Source organism: Rattus norvegicus, chromosome 14 (assembly GCF_036323735.1).
Source record: "Rattus norvegicus strain BN/NHsdMcwi chromosome 14, GRCr8, whole genome shotgun sequence".
NCBI lineage: Eukaryota > Metazoa > Chordata > Mammalia > Rodentia > Muridae > Rattus > Rattus norvegicus.
In genome coordinates this window covers 86,976,066-86,997,529 of record NC_086032.1, presented here as the reverse complement: position 1 = coordinate 86,997,529, position 21,464 = coordinate 86,976,066, and the positions used below count along the sequence as shown (strand labels likewise).

The window sequence follows — 21,464 nt, the reverse complement described above, 5'->3', positions numbered from 1 at the left end:
ATGAATCGAGCAAAATACTTACCAAATCTATACAGAGAAAGCTAATCCTTTTCTTAAATATTGATAACATGTGACAACCAGTAACATTGAAAGAGAGAGAGGAGAAGAGGAGAGAGAGAGAGGGAGAGAGGGAGAGAGGAGAGAAGAGGAGAGAGAGAAGAAAAAGAGAGAGAGAAGAAAAGAGAAGAGAAGGGATAAGTTTGGTTCTGTTACAAACAAAATCAACCCTATTCTATAAAAGAAAGTATTGAGAGAAAAAAAAAGAATTTACAAAGAAGCCTTTGTAGCACACATACCTTATAAGGGGCTGGTATTTGTACTATACAAAGAGTCCTTCAAACCAAAAGTAATAGAAAAGATGATCTAAACTCCAGGAAACACCAGAGCAGATTACCCAACGAGAAAGCCTTGCAGCTGTCAAAAACATTGATTTTCAATTTGTCTCTAGGAAATGGCAAATTAAAACAATGGTGTGAACCTTGTCCACATTTACTGTGATGAGGAAAAGTACTCAAAGCTCTGACATTAGTAATTTCTGCCAGAGCCACTGGCTCTGCAGTCACTTGGACAGACAACATGGCAGGTCTTACAGAGCTGGTCATATTCAAGGCATGCGACTCACCTTTGTGTGCCCAGGGATTTGACTCCACTGACCCGAGAACTTACCTGCAAGCAGACCATAGGCGTGCAATTATTTACAACAGGGGAAAGCAAGCAACACGCTGTTCTTTGGGTCAAGAAACCAAAGTGTGTCCAAACAATACAATCTTCTTTCATGTGGTACTGGGAAATGCAGTATGGAGCCACAAACGACCATGAATGAAGGTTAAATTTTTACTTTTGAAATAAGAAATGGCAGTTTCAGAAAGCTAAATGACACGTGATCTCTATTGTACAGCATCTTGACAGAATGAAAGGCTAAAGCAACGTTATCAACGCAGGGGTTCCCCTGGCTCCCAGAGATGCATAGAACAATCATTTTTGGTAAAGTAGAGCTCTTGGATCTATTATTTGTGATGTGGTAATGATGGACACATCACAATACACATTTGTCAATGTTGATAGAACCCTACAACCCCAAGAAAGCATTGCACTGCCCACAGTTTAAGGAATAGTTTCAGTGTTTTATGGATTCTAGAACTGTAGGTGAACTATGACAAGATAATATAATTGGATTATAATTTTATTTAAAAAATGGCCTGAAATAATCTTAATGATACTGGAAAGTGGAGAAAAGGCTTTTGATCTGGGTTTCTGGAGATGAAGGCAGGTTGCAACATTAGGGAGACACTCCATAGTACACGCATCTCAGGGGACCAGAATTTAGCAATTTTAAGACCTTTGGGCATGTGTCCTAGTAAATACACTGTAGCTTTTGGGAGCCAGCCTTGAGAGGGACTTACCTCACTAGGCAAAGGAGGAAGCTACTGTGTACTTGTGGCAATGAATTAGGGCTGTTGGTGTCACCAATAACACCGCTCAACTTAATGTAAATAAAGACATTTACATAGAGAAATTTATGTAGATGTGCTTTTGTAGGAGTTCAGATTCTCATATTCCTGCATCTCAATTCTTGTACTATTTTCTCCAATACAGACAATGTTGCTGCCTGGAGAAATAACCAACTCTAGAACTCAGGGAGAAAGTCTTTAAGAAAAGCCAGAAGCAGAAGCAGTTTGTGTGAATGGAAGGGAAGACCGTGTTTCAAAATACAATGACCCATCCTGACTTGGACATGTTAAATATACACAGTAGCCAGAAAGGGACCACTGGTCAGTGGAACACTTGACCAAGAGAGTAAGCAGGTATTGCTATAACCAAAATATAAGACATATCAAATAAATACCTCTGTTCAAACTGGTTGCATCATAAGTTACAAAAAGGGAGAGGGGTTATAAAAGACCAATCAGAAAAATTCTGAACTCTAGGTTTAGACAGTCCAGCCTCAGGGGCAGGTGTGTTCTCTACTCTCTAAGGGCAAGCTGTGTAGGACTGACTTCCTTCTAAACTACAGTTTGTAAAGGAGGTAAGCATTGGCTTAGCATGTACAGGGCTCTGTGTTGGATTCCTAACACCCAAACCACACACAAATACATGCATGCACATACACACACACACACACACACACACACACACACACATACAAACATACATGCATACTGAAATTCATAAGTAATTGCCTTAAGTGTTCAGTTGAACACTTCTCATATTCAACAATAAACTTTACTATTGTCCATGGAGACATGAAGAACAATAAACTCAATGTAAAATAAATAATTTTATTTTACACAAATCCCTGCCTTCTCTCCCATTCTGTCCATTTCTCCTCCCAGTTCCTTACTCACCCTTCCAGGGCTTGCTCTTTCCCTCCATCTTCCTCCCCTCCACCACTCTCCCTCTTTATCTAGCTCCCTCTTCTTCCAGGAGGACATCCAACACTACACTGCTAAGCACTCTTCACACCCCTAGATGACGTTCAGGGGCATCAGCACAATTCGCTCTCAGCAACCCTGTGTCCTAAAATTCAGTAACATACTCTGCTTTTCTGTCAGACAAATGCTATTTTTATGTCTGTCAGTTGGTTGGTTGGTTTTCAAACAAGGAAGCTAAAAGAAAGCATGGAAAAATAGCCTTGCCAACTCTTCCAGAAAGTGTCAGAGGCTACTCCAATGCCTGAAGCTGGCCTGTAGGCATGTGAGCTGGCCAAGACACCAGCTGCACCTCCCACGGAGACACTGGTGTGGGTCCTGCTCCATGTGGTCTCATATTTTTGTTGTGGCATCCCTGTGTCCCTGAGGTATCATTATAGTAGCGTACTTTATCTTCTTTTATTTTTATATACTTTTCTTTTTGACCCAGCCTTTATTTTTCTTATATGTATCCATCTTTGGTAGCTTCTTTCCATTTCCCTGTCTTCTATTGTCCTCCCATGCTTGCTTAGCACATCCTTTGCTCTTCTTGTGACTACTTTTTAGTTTCATAGCATACACACGCATTCTTGTATGCTACGCACACACACACACACACACACACACACACGCACAATTGCAATCTGTACACAAATGAGAATATGCAAGATTTGTAGTTTTGAGTCTAGGTCACATTGCCTAACACAATAATTTCTAGACTCACTCATTTTCCTTTACTATCATAATCCCATGTTTTACAGCTGAATAAATTCCACCATGCATGGGTACCATATGTGTCCAGACATTTGTTGATGGACATCAAGGCCGGTTCCATTTCCTTGCTATAGAGCAGAAATAAACACAGATGTGTAAATGCCTCTCTGGCAAGACATGAAGCCTTTTGGGCATATGCTCATGGATGGTGTCACTGACTTACACAGTATGTCTAATCAGCCATCTAACTGGGGTGAGATGGGATTTTAGAGTACTTCCCATTTGTATTTTCTGGATGGTTGAGAATGTTGAATGCTGGTAGAAATAGTTCTTGGCTGTTTGTGTTTCTTCTTTTATTTTAATTTATTTTTAGAATACCTGCAGAGATAGAGATATGTGTGTGTGTATGTGTGTGTGTGTGTGTGTGTGTGTGTGAGAGAGAGAGAGAGAGAGAGAGAGAGAGAGAGAGAGAGAATGAAGTATGTGGAGAGTGTGTGTTTATGTGTGAGTATGAATATGTATGTGTACATATGTATTGAGAGACAGAGAGAGAGTATGTATCTTACACATATGCGAAAATTATTTGCTTGGTCAAGGTAACACAGATAAAACACAAAGGAGCCCACATTTCTATTTGGTTCTGATTCACCCCAAAGCTCATGCATCTTATCATGCTTCCTTCTCCAGTCAGGTACCAACATTACTCCAAATAATTGCACATATCTGACTTTATAGCTGATAGGCTCACAACATATGATGATAGTGATAGGTAAAAGAAATCTATGAACTGTTTTGCCCTATGTGGTTGAAGGTGACCATCCATCAAGGTTTTGGACTTCAGATATTGCAATTCAAGAGATCAAACTTCAAGATGACTTATAAGTCCTTGACTTTAGATGAATAATTTATATTAGGAACATTTATAGGGTCTGATTCACACATCTCAGTCTAAATTCACTACATGTGATAAGCAATCTCCTAACAGTGGGACACTAATCCCTTCCTTGAACAAAGAATAGTGTGTGTGTGTGTGTGTGTGTGTGTGTGTGTGTGTGTAATTATTATTATTACCTATAGTGATTGACGTGAATAGTAGATCTCCAGTAATAAATGTTTCTATATAACCTAATCTTTGTGCCTTTAAATACAGGCCATTATGGGGGAGGGGTTGTCTTTGAGATCAATGGAGCCTTTCTCAGTTTCTTTGTAAGCTTAGCTCAGGAGGTTAAGGTACAGGAAAAGCTAATAGCTACCCAAGTCCTCTGAGCTAGTAACTTCTAATGACTTTCAAATCCCTGTCTTACAAATTTGAAAGAATGAAGTGGGAACTTCTAGTGTGAGAGCAAAGATATGACTTGGGAAAACAAGACAAGTTGGAATTGGTGAAAAACGTTAAAAAATACATTCTGTAAAAGACACTTGTTATGAAAGATCATGTTTTATTTATCTTTATGTGCATGCACATGAGAGTATGTGTATATGCCATCTGTACAGTACAAGTGTAAGGCCAAAAGGGGACATTGGATCCTCTGGAATTAGAGTTCCAGACTGATACTAAGAATGGAAGCTAGGTTCTTTGGAAGAATAATTGGTGTGATTTACTGCTGAACCATCTATCCAGACCTGAAAAGAATTAAGGAGCAAAATGAGAAACATCCGGAATAATATTTACACACCCAATAAAATATCCTGAGAATTCCCCACCCTAACAACAAAAAGCAAGTTATCCAAGTAAAACTGAACAAATACTGAGCTGACACTTCACTTAAAAATGTGTAGCAAATGGATGGAACTAGAATACTATACTCTGAACAAGGTAAACCTCTCCAGAATGACAAGTGACACAGGAACAGGTCATGATTTTAAGTAGAGTGCATGGAAGGAGTTAAGGAGAGGGAGGCATTTGGGGAAGCAGAGGGGAAGGTGGAAATTATGCAAATACAGTAATCATGTATGCAAATGCCAACAAAACCATAACTCTAAATTTTAAAAAACACTAGAGGCAGGCCTGCTGCCCCTGGGTTGGGGATCCCATGTGGGACAGAGCCGATTGGAGCCATGAGCAGGTAGCTGAGGCCTTCACATCCCAACCACTGAGGCTTGTGCCATCTGCCACATTAGTTTGAATCTGACTCGTCAATTTGAACCCCCACTTCCTCCCTCAGATTCTGAACATCAAAAAGCAGAGTGTCTGCCTGATGTACTTGAGGAACTCAGTGACGTTGGACAACCCAAATAACAAAAGCAATGAAGTAGTCTCTAGCAGAAGAGGATGTGTAAAAAAAATATTTAATGAACTAGTCATGGCAAGTACACACCTCTAACATAGCCACTGAGGCAGAAAGTTCATAAATCCAAGGCCAATTTGAGCTGCCTAGGAAGATATTGTCTCAAAGAAAAACCAACAAGTTCTCTAGGCTAGATAGTTTATGAAAGACTCACAGGGAAGGCATTGGAAGCTCTAGCAGAGTTCTTTGAAAACCTTGTAGACAAGACTTATGCTCTTGAGGACTATAGTTCTCCTTTGGGTGCAGTGTACTAATAATTAAGCTAGGCAGAGGTCTGGGAACCTATGTGATCCACAAGCAGTCCCCAAACAAGCAAATTTGGTTTTTTTTTCTCTCCAGGTATGTTCAGAAGTCAAAATCTGTAAGAGGTAAAGTCACCTAGAATGTAGTGCTGGGGACTATTTAAGAGGATGTCCATCATTGGCTTTGCCATGACTTTATAGATGCCTGCCTCAGCAGAAAGGCTCCCTTGTAGTTGAACCCTTCTCTCTATTGAAAACTTTGTTGCTCTCATTAGGCATCAGGATGTTGACAGGACCTAGAGCAAAAGGAACTTTTCAGAACCTGGACCAGACAGTTTTTTCTCTATTATGTCATCCCGCCACCCCTCCCAAAAAAAAAAAAGAGAAACCACTGGCTTGCCTTTGAAACAATTATTTTTGGTAGACACACAGAGCTCTGCCTCCCACTATATAACATAGCATGTGTGGAGGAAGACATCTAGAGACAGCCAGAGACCTGTCTGCTACTACATAGCTAGGGACACATGCCATGCCATGTAGTGCAGGAGGGTGAAGATGTTCATAGACATTCCCACTGTCATGCCACATGGGCAGATTGTACATACTTAGATACCCGCTTGGCATCAGGCTATCACCAGGACAGATGAAGTTACCCAGAGGCCTGCTAGCTGCTTAACTAGCCTGTATAGCAGAGGCCACTACAATGTGAAAGTATGTAATGGACCAAGACCACAGTGAAATTCCAACCCATGCTGCCGCTGAGGACCATGTCTGGGTCAATGTCCATGGCTGATATTAGAAGTAGAGACCATGGGAATGCTCATGGTCTGGGCAGCGACCATGTGGATATCCAGAGTCTGGGTAGAACTGGAGCCGCTCCTCACTGGCTGCTATATTCTGGAGAGCTAACCACATCTCTCATTACTAATGATGTTTAGGGACATGGGCCCTGCACCTTGTCTGGCCTTGACAGCCCAGTAGAGCTGACTCTGGGGACATGGGTGCAGGTGAGTCAGCTGAGACAGGATAGCTGACTTTGTTTCTTGTTGATGGCAGCATTGTGTGACTGAGTTGGAACAATGCTGGAATGCTCACCCTGATGGTTTGGATAACGGAGAACACGGAGGTTTAACAGCTCAGCTTCCACCCAGGCCAGGATCCAGGGCTTTGAGTTGGCTTAACCCAACATCTACATCATCTGTGAACTATATTGGTGCGCGTGAAAAGTCAATCCTGGTGATCCAAAGCTGCAGGATCTCCATGACACAGGGCAGCAACAGGATGATCAGGAGGAGTCCGATAAGGATCCAATATTGATGGTGTCACAAAAGCCAGAGACTTCGAATCAGACCAATGGCTCATTGCAACGAGTATTTGCAATTGAGGATGTGTGGACAGAGGGGAGTACTGTGGAACACAGTGTGACACACTACAGCTTCCACAAAGTTTTTCTATGCTTTGTTGTGTGTGTGTGTGTGTGTGTGTGTGTGTGTGTGTGTGTGTGTGTGTGTAAGGGCAGAGGGTGGATATGAATGGACAGGTGGATGAGTGGGATTGGGTTGCATGATGTGAAACTCACAAAGAATCAAGAAAAAAGTTTTTAAAAAATTAGAAGAATTATTTTCACTTATTTTCATTCATATGAAACACAGAAGGGCTATTAATAGAAACAAGACTTTTTATAGCTCACATTCAAAGCTATTTTATCCCAAATTAAGCTCTATTGTATCTGAAGTAATTGTAATGTCCATCTGAATCTTCATTTCAACATAGACTGTGTAATACAATACCTGTCATGGTAAAGAAATATTAGTTGAAACAAAAAGACACACAGAGGACAAGTGACACATGAAAAGTTGACAAACCGCAGCTGGACACTGGCAAAATCCAATCCACCTAATCCCCACCAGAAGGATTAAAATGAAAACAAGCAAACAGGAAACCCCAAATTCTGACCATGATACAGAGGAACAAAAACTCCCATCCATGGGTGGTAGCAGTGGGAATACTCAGCTGTTTTCGAGGGCTGTGTATAAAGCTGGCCACAGGACAGAGCAATGCCTTATTTGCCCAATTATGCTGCAGGAGCATATGTATTTCTCTTTGCAGCAGGTATGCTGACAACCATCCAACAGAATGTAATCAGGACTTACCCAATGAGTAACGTGGAACGGCTGGGCTTAGTAAATCTTGTGCTCTTTGCTCTCCTGGTCTTTCATGGTCTAGGAATTTCCTGAGACAAGGAAAGTTCATAAGCCTAGAGACTTACTATAAAGAGTAAGTCTAGAGACTTAACCAAACCATAAACTCTGTTTCATTAAGAAAAGAAAATGTTTCAAGTTAGCATATTGAAGATTATTTTTTGAAAGTTTCTTTTACAAAGCTATGACTGGTGTAGGATACTGCTTGATCATGTCCGAAGATCAATTTAGCAGTTTCTTAAGCTGAGCATGACCACTAACTAAAATGGCAGCCTACAGACATCATACACTAGACTGCTTTTCCTTTACCATCAGTCTGACACCACCAGTCATGTGTTTTGCAGGGCCTTTGAAGTCACAACTTGTTCCTCACCCTCAACCTTACCTGTCCAGAATCTCTGTCAGCATGAGAAAAAAAAAAACCTTTCAATGGTTCTTCTGAGACTTAATTTTGACCAATCTATCCAGAGGTTTGCTGTTTGATAAAAGCTCCAGAGTCCTGTTGGTCAGCATTCAGTGTTTCAGTGTTGTCTTAGTTTGGGTTTTACTGCTATGAACAGACACTATGACCAATGCAAGTCTTATAAGGGACAACATTTAATTGGGGCTGGCTTATAGGTTCAGAGGTTCCATTCATTATCATCAAGATGAGAATATGGCAGCATCCAGGCCGGCCTGGTACAGGAGGAGCTGAGAGTTCTATATCTTCATCTGAAGGCTGCTAGCAGAATACTAACTTCCAGGCAGCAAGGATGAGGGTCTTAAATCCCACACCCACAGTGGCATGAGCACTAAAAAAGGCTACACCTACTCCAAAAGGGCCAACTTTCTAATAATGCCACTCCCTGGGCTGAGCATATATAGACCATTCCACTCCCTGGTTCTTACAGGCTTGTCCAAACAAATGAGTCTATAGGGGCCATACCTAAACATAGCATAATACAAAATACATTTAGTTCAACTTCAAAGGTCCCCATATTCTATTGCAGTCTCAACAATGTTAAAAGTCCGAAGTCCAATGCCTCTTCTGATATTCATCCAATCATTTAACTGTAATTCCCAAAGCAAGACAGGAAACCAGCTGGACAAACTTCAAACTCTGCATCTCCATGTCTGATTTCAATGTGGTCTTCGGAACATCACCTCCCTTTTCATCTTTGTTGACTGCAACAAACTTCTTTCTCCTGGGCTAGTTACTCTCCCTGTTAACAGTTTCCTCAGCAGATAGCCCACTGCTCTGGCATGTTAAACATCTTGGGATGTCTAAGTCAAATTTAATATTATAGCTTCTTGTTTCAATGTCTGCACTCCACATGTGATATTCTGGGCTCTTCCAAAAGGCTGGCGTCACTTCTCCAGCTCTGCCCTCTGTAGCACTCTAAGCTTAGGTCGATCCATTCCACTGCTGCTGCTGTTCTTGGTGGTCATACCATGGTACTGGCATCTCCAATACAGTGGGATCTTCTGTTGCAACTAGGCTTCACCCACAGCCTCTCATAGGCTCTCTTCATAGTGCCAAGCCTCAAATCCTTTTCATGACCCCTTCAGTCCTGGGCCATCAATTGCAACTGAGGCTGCACCTTCACCAATGGCCTTCTATAGTCTCTCACAGAACCAAGCATCGGTTGTTCTTCATGACCCCGTCATGCCTTCAAAACCAGTACCACCTGGAAGACTCTTACACATTACCAAGTACGGCTGCAGCAGGAGGAATGGCCTTGGCTATCTCTGGAACACAGCTTCTTTGTGCTCTCAGAAAACACTTCCCAGAAGATTTTATCTCAGCGATGCTGGTCTCTTCTTAATCACCACTAATTTCTTAGCTCCAGCTGACCAGCATCAATTGTCCCATTAGTCCCTTTTATTCTGGATTCTAAAGCCAGAGCCATGTGATCAAAGCTGCCAAGTTCTGCTGCTTGTAGGAGCTGGAACATGGCCCCCTTGTCCTATTACATTATCACTAGCTTTCTGTTTTTCAACTCCTTGACTGCCTAAGCTTGACTGTTCTAGAACTCGCTCTGTAGACTGACTTTGAACTCAGAGATCTGCTTGGTTTTATCTCCCAGGATTAAAGGGGTTTACCACCATGCCTAGATCTAAACTTAGCTAGGTAGGATACTGACCCAAAGTCACTACTTCCTTAATTCAATTTAATATCCTTTAACAGAGAATTCAGTTCTATCACTTCCAGGTGCACCTTTAATACTCCAAGCACACATTTTTTATTTTTCCTTTCTTAGCTTGCTATGCATGTTAAAAATACTCTTCATGAGGTTTACCCATAGAACAAAGTCTATGTTGGACTTTTCTGAGACTTCCTTTGTCAATGTAATCAGTCTGGGTCTCTTCATTCTAGACTCAGGCAGATTTCTTTGGACAATGGCAAAAAGCAGCCACATTCTTCACCAAAATATCACAAGAACAGTCTCTCAGGCACATACTAAAATTCTTCTCCTCAGAAACCTCTAGAATCCAGCTTCCACAGTTCAAATCACCCTCAGAAACAAAGTCTTCCTCATTCCTACTAGGATGGCCTATTAAGCCCTATTAAAAGCATTTCACTGCTTTCCAAATCCAAACGCCTCAAATCCACATTCTTCCAAACAAAAACATGGAAAGGCCTATCACAGCAATACTCCTGGTACCAATTAGTTTTGGGTTTTATTGCTGTGAACAGACACCATGACTAAGGCAAGTCTTATAAGGGACAACATTTAATTGGGGCTGACTTACAGGTTCAGAGGTTCAGTCCATTATCATCAAGGTGGGAACATGACAGCATCCAGGCAGGCATGGTGCAGGAGGAGCTCAGAGTTCTACATCTTCATCTAAAGACTGCTAGGAGAAGATTGGCTTCTACCCACAGTGACACATCTACTCCAACAGAGACTCACCTTCTATTTGTGGCTCTTTAGACCACATGTATGCCTATACATCATGTGTGAGCCTTCGTGTAGGCCAGAAGAGGGCATCAGATCTTCCAGAAGTAGAGTTACAGCTCTGAGCTACCATGTAGGTACTAGGAATTGAACCCAGGTCCTCTGGAGGAGCAGACTGTGCTCCTAACCACTGATCCCTATCTCTAGCCCCTGATTTCCTTTATTTTTTTTTAAACTGCACCACACAGTTGATGTGTCTGGAAATCTCTTAATTTAATCAATATTTAAACTGCTCACACCTAATGAAAGTATTAAAACACTTATATTAAAACCAATGGTGATGCTATGTGTTGTTTTTTATCCTGTTTTTAGCTATACAGTTTTGAAACGTGTCTAAGCCTCAAATCTATACCTCATCAGAATATCTCATCCTGGCTGGAAGTTTCTTGCTGTCCCTTCTGAAGCAACTCTCTTCAGTGTCCTCACTACACAACAAGTAATCTGCTTTTTATTACCATGGAATAGCCTAGTCTTTTCTAGAACTCTAGTTAAATATAGTATGACAATATGTGTTTTTGCCCTGGCTTTTTGTCACTTTCAATCCATCTAAATTTCCTTGTTTGGAAACCATCTCAAAGTTGCATAAAAATTGCAAAACTGTGCAAAGTAATTTTTTCCTAAACCACGTAAAACAAGTTTCTGACCGCTTAAGTGTATATTTCCTACTAAATTAGTTAGTGATGCTCACAAAGCTAGAGAAGGCGCTGCTTTCTATAAACATTAATTTTCTTACTTGCACAAGGAGCGGCACTGTCAAGGTGATAAAACTGACATCCTCATTGTATCTATGGATTCATTACATCCCAACTGGATTTTCAGCCAGTGGCCTCTTTATGTGGAATGCAGAATCAGAATTTAGCCTCTGTCTTTGTTCTCTGCAACCTTTAGAAATTTGAAGATTACAGAAGAAAAGCATGTCACTTGTAGTCTGTCCCTTGAGTACATTCTTTAAGATCTGATGTAAGTTGTGCTTTGTTTGCAGAACAATCTAAACATTGATACTGTATTCTCTTCCTGCCACATGGCTTGGGTGTACATGGCTGTATGGCGGGGTTAATTTTCTTAACCTTGCGTAAGCCACCAATGACTCTTTATGATACGAATTGTTTGAGGGTGGAACGGGTAAGGGGGCAAGTTTCCTTTTCAATTGTGCAAGTATTCCATTCCTCAATAAATGTTCAATTTGTTTATTCAATCACTTATCTACTCATGTAAACTATAGATTTATGGACCATTCATTGGATGATTATTACTACATTTACCTTAGTGCTCAATTGTCCCTGTTTCTCAATGGCAACCCTTTCAACTTAACCCTTTCAGTGCTTAAACACATTCTCCCTCTCAGTACAGCAAAAGCCCCAGGCCTATATTTTATCTCACTTAACCAAGCTGATCAGGATTACGTATGCTCACCCCTGTGCTTTCCCTCGATCATCACACAGTTTACATTGTGTGAAGGTATTAATTCGAAGCTAAAATCTCAGTGCTGTTTGGGTCTCTGATAACCGAGATCATCCTTTTTCCAAGTTTCTCTTCATGGACCAAGCATGAACACATATCTGTGAACACAGGCCCTGGCCTGTATCATTTCAATTCCTATCCAGATGTCTATGTCTTATGTATAAGGTGCTGAAGATGTGTTCTGCTTCAACCTGAAAGTGTGGGTCTTAAACTCATTGTCTTGCTTATCATGCCAACAATGACTAATCCCATGTATTCTCTCTGAATCTGTTTACTTACTCAAGTAAGCCTGCTTTCGGTAACTAATATGTCACCTTGTGGGATAATCATCATCCAAAGAGATGTGCATCTCACTTTCCTCATGTCGTGAACCAAGTGAGATTGAATCACTTAAGGGATAGCCATGTCATCAAGGTTAGTCCCTGATATCGTGCAACAAAGTATGGGCCCACTAGTAAAAAATGACTACTCTCTCTTGTGTCTCCTACGGCATGTGTGTGCTCTTAAAGTGGTACAAGGGAAGAATTCTACAGCTGGCCCCATTGGGATACCATTCTATTGTGATAGATGTCTAGTGTCTGAAGCACAAGCATTGTCAATCTTCCGTTCCTGGAATCCCATTTGAGTACCACCATCACATATCAGGCTAGCTCCCAAGGCAGACTCTTTTCATACCCTATTTGGGCTTAAAAGAATGACTTCTTTATCTTACTGCACCTTGATTCTCTCCTTTGAACCTGCACCATGGATCTCCTGGTTGTTATTCCCACCCTACTTGGGTTCACATAGTCTGTATCAGACATGATCCCCACTCAATGAATACATGATTTTTCATTGCTAATTGGGAGCAAATATTTTATAGTATTTTATAGGGACACTATTTTTTAACTCTGCTTGGTTGATGACATCTTTTCTAGAACATTACAAACAATAGATGGTCCCTTATCTCTGCAGATCTTCTGAAATGTTGGTCCACGTACCAGCCAGAGCGTTCCAATTTTGGTTAGGCAGCAATGTTACATGGCAAACTGGTCCTCCACTGTGAGAGCTGCTTCCCCTTACTGACTTCTTAGAACAAGGTAAATCACATCACCTGAGTAGACCACTTCTTGCACTTTCTATGTTCCAAGTATCCCTACTCATCCTTGCCACAAACAGAAGATTTTTTTTTCCTGAGTGCCTTTTACCTCATTTGTTTCTGATACCCACTCCAGGTCTTTATGAATCTTGTCCTCTTCTATCAGAATGGATGCCTTTCTTGCTATCATATTTAGTATCTTTAAGTGATTCGTGAGGGGACTGATAAAAAAAATCTGTCCATTCTTTAAAGATTCCTGAATATAAGAAACCTTACTAAGGCTGAAATCACACATTGCACCTAACATAATAATAGTAGGAGATTTCAACATCCCACTCTCATCAATGGACAGATCATGGAAACAGAAATTAAACAGAGACATAGAGAAACTAACAGAAGTTATGAACCAAATGGATTTAACAGATTTTTATAGAACATTCCATCCTAAAACAAAAGGATATACCTTCTTCTCAGCACCTCATGGTACTTTCTCCAAAATTGACCATATAATCAGTCACAAAACAGGCCTCAACAGATACAGGAAGATAGAAATAATCCCATGTATCCTATGAGACCACCATGGGCTAAAGCTGGTCTTCAATAACAATAAAGAAAGAATGCCTACATATACATGGAAGTCGAACAGTGTTCTACTCAATGATAACCTGGTCAAGGAAGAAATAAAGAAAGAAATTAAAGACTTCTTAGACTTTAATGAAAATGAAGGTACAACACTTATGGGATACGATGAAAGCTGTGCTAAGAGGAAAACTCATAGCTCTGAGTGCCTGCAAAAAGAAACAAGAGAGAACATATGTTAGCAGCTTGACAGTATACCGAAAAGCTCTAGACAAAAAGAAATAAATAAACCCAAGAGGAGTAGAAGGCAAGTAATGATCAAACTCAGGGCTGAAATCAACCAAGTAGAAACAAAAAAGGACTATACAAAGAATAAACAAAACCAGGAGCTGATTCTTTGAGAAAATCAACAAGATAGACAAATCCTTAGCCAGACTAATCAGAGGTCACAGAGTGTATCCAAATTTAAAAAATCAGAAATGAAAAGGGAGACACAACAATAGAATCTGAAGAAATTTTTAAAAAATCATCAGATCCTACAACAAAAGCCTATATTCAACAAAACTGGAAAATCTGGAGGAAATGGACAATTTTCTAGACAGATATCAGGTACCAAAGTTAAATCAGGAACAAATGAACCATCTAAACAACCCTATAACTCCTAAAGAAATAGAAGCAGTTATTAAAAATCTCCCAACCAAAAAGAGCATAGGACCAGATGGAATTAGTGCAGAATTCTATCAGACCTTCATAGAAGACCTCATACCAGTACTGTCCAAACTATTCCAAAAAATAAAAACAGACAGAACACTGCCAAATTCCTTCTATGAAGCCACAATCACTCTTATACTGAAACCACATGAAGACCCAACAAAGAAAGAGAACTTCAGACCAATTTCCCTTATGAATATTGATGCAAAAATACTCAATAAAATTCTGCAAACCGAATCCAAGATCACATCAAAATGATCATCCCTTATGATCAAGTAGACTTCATCCCAGGGATGCAGGGATGGTTTAATATACGGAAATCCATCAACATAATCAACTATATAAACAAAGTCAAAGATAAGAACGACATGATCATTTCATTAGACACTGAGAAAGCATTTGAGAAAATTCAACACCCCTTCATGATAAAAGTCCTGAAAAGATCAGGAATTCAAGGTCCATACCTAAATGTAGTAAAAGCAATATACAGCAAACCAGTAGCTAACATCAAACTAAAAGGAGAGAAATTTGAAGCAATCTGACTAAAATCAGGGACTAGACAAGGCTGCCCACTCTCTCCCTACTTATTCAGCATAGTACTTGAAGTACTAGCCAGAGCAATCAGACAATGAAAGGAGGTCAAAGAGATACAAATTGGAAGGGAAGAAGTCAAAATATCACTATTTGCAGATGATATGATAGTATATTTAAGTGTCCCCAAAAGTTCCACCAGAGAACTAGTAAACCTGATAACTTCAGCAAAGTGTCTGAGTAGAAAATTAACTCAAACAAATTGGTAGCCTTCCTCTACTCAAAGGATAAACAGGCTGAGAAAGAAATTAGGGAATTGATACCATTCACAATTGTCCTGAACAGTATAAAATACTTTGGTGTGACTTTAACCAAGCAAGTGAAAGATCTGTATGAGGAGAACTTCAAGTCTCTGAAGAAAGAAATTGAAGAAGAAATCAGAAGATGGAAAGACCTCCCATGCTCATGGGTTGGCAGGATAAATATAGTAAAAATGGTCATTTTGCCAAAAACAATCTACAGATTCAACACAATCCCGATCAAAATTCATATTCAATTCTTCATAGAGATAGAGCAATTTGCAAATTCATTTGGAATAACAAAAAATACAGGATAGAGAAAACTATATTCAACAATAAAAGAACTTCTGGGGGAATCACCATCCCTGACTTTAAGCATTATTACAGAGCAGTAGTGGTAAAAACTGTATGGTATTGGTACAGAGACAGGCAGGTAGATCAGTGGAACAGAATTGAAGACCCAGGAATGAGCCCACATACCTATGGTCACTTGATCTTTGACAAAGGAGCTAAAACCATCCGATGAAAGAAAGATAGCATTTTCAACAAATGGTGCTGGTTCAACTGGAGGTCAGCATGTAGAAGAATGCAAATCGATCCATTCATAATGCCCTGTAGAAAGCTTAAATCCAAGTGGATCAAGGACTTCTACATGAAACCAGACAATCAAACTAATAGAAGAAAAAGTGGGGAAGCATCTGGAACACATGGGCAATGGAGAAAATTTCCTGAACAAAACACCAATGGCTTATTCTGTAAGATCAAGAATCAACAAATGGGACCTCATAAAACTGCAAAGCTTCTGTAAGGCAAAAGACACTGTCATTAGGACAAAACAACAACCAACAGATTTGGAAAAGATCTTTACCAAACCTACATCTGATAGAGGGTTAATATCCAAAATATACAAAGAACTCAAGAAGTTAGACTCTAGAGAGCCAAGTAACCCTATTAAATATGGGGTATAGAGCTAAACAAACATTCTCAGCTGAGGAATATTGAATAGCTGAGAAGCACCTAAAGAAATGTTCAACATCCTTAGTCATCAGGGGACAGCAGATGCTGATGAGGATGTGGAGAAAGAGGAACACTCCTCCATTGTTGGTGGGATTGCAGACTGGTACAACCATTCTGGAAATCAGTCTGGAGGTTCCTCAGAAAACTAGACATTGCACTAACTGAAGACCCAGCTATACCTCTCCTGGGCATATACCCAAAAGATGCTCCAACATACAACAAAGACACAGGCTCCACTATGTTCATCGCAGCCTTACTTATAATAGCCAGAAGCTGGAAAGAACCCAGATGTCCTTCAACAGAAGAATGGATTAAAAAATGTGGTACATCTATACAATGGAGTACTACTCAGCTATTAAAAACAATGACTTCATGAAATTCATATGTAAATGGAATGAACTGGAAAATATCAACCTTAGTGAGTTAACCCAATCACAGAAAAACACACTTGGTATGCATTCATTAACAAGTGGATATTAGCCCAAAAGCTCGAATTATCCAAGATGCAATTCACAGACCACAGGAAGGTCAAGGAGGATGAACAAAATGCAGATGCTCCCACCCCTTCTTAAAAGGGGAAAATATCCATAGGGGGGGATATGGAAGCAAATTTTAGAGCAGAGACTGAAGGAACAGCTATCCAGAGCCTGCCCCACATGTGTCCCAAATATATATATACCCACCAAAACTAGATAATATTGAGGAAGCTAAAAATTGCATGCTGAAAGGGACTGGATATAGACGTCTCCTGAGAGACACAGCCAGAGCATGTCCAATACAAAGGCCAACGCTATCAACAAACCACCGAACTGAGAACAGGACCCCCTTTAGCAGAATTAGAGGAAGGACTAAAAGAGCTGAAGGGGTTTGCAACCCCATATGAACAACAATACCAACCAGTCAGAGCTTCTAGGGACTAAACCACTACCCAAAGACTATACATGGATTGACCCGGAGCTCCAACTGCAATTGTAGCAGAGAATAGCCTTGTTTGGGCACCAGTGGAAGGGGAAGTCCTTGCTCCTGCCAAGGTTGGACCCCCAGTGCAGGGGAATGGTGGGGGATTAGGGGGTTTATGAGTGGAACACCCGTATGGAGGAGGGGGAGGGAATGGGGACTTATGGACAGTAAACTGGGAAAAAGAATAACATTTGAAATGTAAGTAAAGAAATATATCTAATAAAAGCATTTATTTATTTATATGTGAGTGTATTGTGGCATACCATATTCTTCAGACACACCAGAACAGTGCATTGGATCCCACTACAGATGGTTGTGAGCCACCATGTGGTTGCTGGGATTTGAACTCAGAACCTCTGGAAGAGAAGTGAGTGCTCTAAATGACTGAGCCATTTCTATAGCCCCTGTCCATTATTTTTTTTAAAAGCATCTACAGTTTGGCAACAGCACTTTATGGTTGATGTTTCTTTAATGGGAAAGAAATACCTACCTTTGAATCTGAGATACAAGCACAAGGACAGCATGTTCCTACTTCCTGCTCCTGAGTGAAACTTGTGGGTGAAGCACAGAAAGATCGGCTTCCTAGGACTTATTTCCACATACTAGTTCTTCTTTCAGTGGAGCTATTCTGAGAAAAATAAATCTGTAGTAAATGATTCAGTAAAAAAAATTAAATGTACATTATTTAGAGGTTTCCTAGTCTTTACTATTTTTAGATGGAACAAATCTTACTTTTTCCAGGAGAAACTGTTTTGAAAGGAAATCCTTGTCAATTCTATGTGATTTGGGGAGCTTTAATGAAACTTTTGTTTTATGACTTCAGTGAATGTTATATTTTATAAACAAGTAACATTTTATGGCTTAAAATTTAATAGACTTAAAATAGCACTTCAATAGGCCTTATGACTACTTAATTTATAAGTCAGTAGTGTGCACTAATCAGTCATTTTAGTATATTGCAAACATATACACATGCACACATATACACACATGCACACACACACATATACACTAACACCACAAAATAATTATTATTGTATACAACAAAAAAAGAAATGAAATGGCCATATAATTTCCTAGTTCTTCTCAATAATTCTAAGGACAAACTGACCTTTGTCACGTACTATCTGATGTACAGAGTGACTAAGAAACAATTGATGGAATCAACTATTATGACATAGTTACATTAGCCAAATAAAAATTTGCACTTCTGTCTTTCGAAAGAACTAGTTTAATTCTTTTACTTTTACTTTTCTGTCTGCTAGTCTATCTGGGGAGAGCCTTCTGTCCCATAGAGTTTTCTTATCAGGTGTTGATTCTTTCCTCTATCGGCATAGGAATAATCTACCTGCCCATGTCTGGACTCTGCCTTATATGTCAAACAAGGCTATGGGGGAGGGAGGACTTGGTACATTCATATGTCCCGTTGCATGGAACTTTACATCTGAACCAAGTCTGGAACATTGATGTCTCCCATTGCCTGGAAATTTAGATTTGAACCAGAGTCCTTCGAACTCTGAGGCTTATTGAGAAATCCCTCAGTGTATGGGCCTGACCAATGATACCTACAAAGACAATTGTGTGGATTCTGTTCTCCTCCTCTGTGTAGAGGGTTCCATTTGTCTTTCTTTAGATCGTGTTGAACATTGAAAATAGAGTACCCAATTGTTGAGCCTTTAAGATCTCAGGTCCCCCCGTTGAAGGAATCAGAGAAAGAACTGGAAGAGCTTGAAGGGGCTCGAGACCCCATATGTACAACAATGTCAAGCAACCAGAGCTTCCAGGTACTAAGCCACTTCCTAAAGACTATACATGGACTGACCCTGGACTCTGACCCCATAGGTAGCAATGAATATCCTAGTAAGAGCACCAGTGGAAGGGGAAGCCCTGGGTCCTGCTAAGACTGAACCCCCAGTGAACTAGACTGTTGGGGGGAGGGCGGCAATGGGGGGAGGGTTGGGAGGGGAACACCCATAAGGAAGGGGAGGGGAGAGGGGGATGTTTGCCCGGATACCGGGAAAGGGAATAACACTCGAAATACTCAAGTTAATAAAAAAAAAAAAGATCTCAGGTCCCATTTGTACCTAAATACTACTGCAGATAGATGTTGGAGTTGACACAGAAAAAAATGTTGACCAGGAAGAGTTCATCCTTTTGGGGGTAAGGGATCAGTTAATGAATGTCCTGAAAGTCTTAGTTTTTTGAGAACTAGGGAAGGATTGTCTTTCCTTCATTATCATTCTGATCTTGACATAGTTAGCAGGTTTGATAATATAAATGTTCTTTTCTACAACGAGGGTTTCTATCATGTTTAAGGGCCAGCCTCGGCTTGGAGAAGTGTTCTAAGAGAACAGAAGTTGTTTGGGAGCAGTGAAAGAAACGACCCAAAGTCCAAATCATGGGCTACAAGCTGTCAGCCTATGTTCTGCTTGAGATAGCTTTCCAGATTTCTCTCTCTATGTTCTGCTTATGACAGCTTTTTAGACTGCTCTCTGTGTTCTGCTCTGCTTGAGACAGCCTTCTCTTGCTCTTCTAAGTACTCCCTGGATAGCTCATTCATTGCAGCCCAAAAGCCCAGTGTTTTATTTACATATCAATTTAGTCATTACCCCAGGTTCCCTTTTGATTATCTCTGGAACAAGCATCACATGACCCCAGCCCCTTAATTTGTATGAAGAGACAGCAAGCACAAGCACAGACAATGCCCTGAAATTAGTATTCCTTCCTAGCCTGGGCCTGGACCTAAACTCCTGTTCCAGGCTCACCTTAAACTCAGTAATCTACCTGCCTTTGTAAGCATAAACAAAAAAAGTTAGTTGGGTGGGATCTTGCCTTGCAACTACCACTCCCTAAATTTCTTTATTTCCTTTCTTAGTATCTCCCTGACAAACTGGTTCATAGTACAGCTGCCTATGTTCCTTTAAATGTGTGAAGCTCCTTGTATAATTCATACTGCATGCTTATATTTTGTATAGTTGAGAAGTTATATATTTTCCAACTCATATTTTCAGAATTCTTTCCCACAGCCTTAAGTGCTGTCCTGAAGGTCACCATATTCTACCATTTGTTGAGACATAGACATACCTTCACCTCTTAGACTCATGCTATCTCTGATTATCATAGAGTCATTAACTTGACTGAGAGGACATTCCTAAAAAGAGGAACTCAAAAATATAAAACTATGTATATTATTATACAAACAAGCCTTACACCCATAGCAACCATCAACGTTTGTGGATGCTCACACCATGCTGGCTCTATTCCAGGGGCAGGAAATCACGTCATACTGTTCCTTACAAATGGTCAAGCAGGACTCTAGCATCTAGCTATCATTATCTTTATATCAATTTGAGCTTGGATATTACAGTCCCAGGTTCTCTGATCTATGTAAATCTTCCAGATAAGTAAGATTTTCATGCTTTCTCATGTTCTTCTAGATCATCTTTTTTTCCCCTGCAGATACTTTCCTCAGATACACCTTGAATGGTCTGGATGAAGCATAGGTCCTTCCACATAAGAGTATAAGCTAATATCTGAAAGTTTCTGGCAAAAGGGAACAGGAATTCAATTGTCACATCTTGTGATGAAAGTGCATAGGCATAGGAGTGGAATAGAGACAGGGAGATCTACTCCTATGCTTAAAAGGCATTTCAAAATAATCCCTTTGATTCTTATGATATGGATTTGGATGTTGTTGTAGATTAAGTTTTGGCCCAAACTCACCATATTGCTCAATTATAGCACTGGTTTGAGTCTTCAGTGGGATTATGGCACTGTATACCTCAGGGTCAGCCCAGCAGCAGTGGATCTGCATAGGCTTCTTAGTTGAAACGCTAGCCTTTCTACCTGCCTCTTCTACTTTGTATCAATAAGACCAGATTCTAAGTTTTCTGTTCACACTGTTTAGTTTATTATGACCACCGTGTTATTTCTGCCCTGGAATCTCTTGGCATACCTTAGCTGAGGCCAGTGTCTCACTTCATAATTACAAAATATGCATCCACCCCATATTTAAACTAAAGCTGGGAGCTGTCAC

The 21,464-nt window shown here is 40.3% G+C and overlaps 1 long non-coding RNA gene across 5 annotated transcripts in view; it reads right to left on the bottom strand.

Annotated features, from left to right (window-relative positions):
• Positions 1-3,539: 3,539 nt before the first annotated feature.
• The window catches only part of LOC108352794 (uncharacterized), a 53,365-nt gene continuing 35,440 nt past the window's right edge, over positions 3,540-21,464 (bottom strand). For 2 of the 5 annotated variants that reach the window (XR_005493409.2, XR_005493411.2), the window contains 5 exons: positions 17,919-18,056; positions 11,526-11,674; positions 7,806-7,885; positions 5,789-5,948; positions 3,540-4,745 (listed from right to left, as the gene is read on the bottom strand). This is a non-coding gene — a long non-coding RNA (uncharacterized LOC108352794). The remainder of the gene's footprint in view (positions 4,746-5,788; positions 5,949-7,805; positions 7,886-11,525; positions 11,675-17,918; positions 18,057-21,464) is intronic. The other 3 variants (XR_005493410.2, XR_005493412.2, XR_001841189.3) reach the window with 3 other exon arrangements.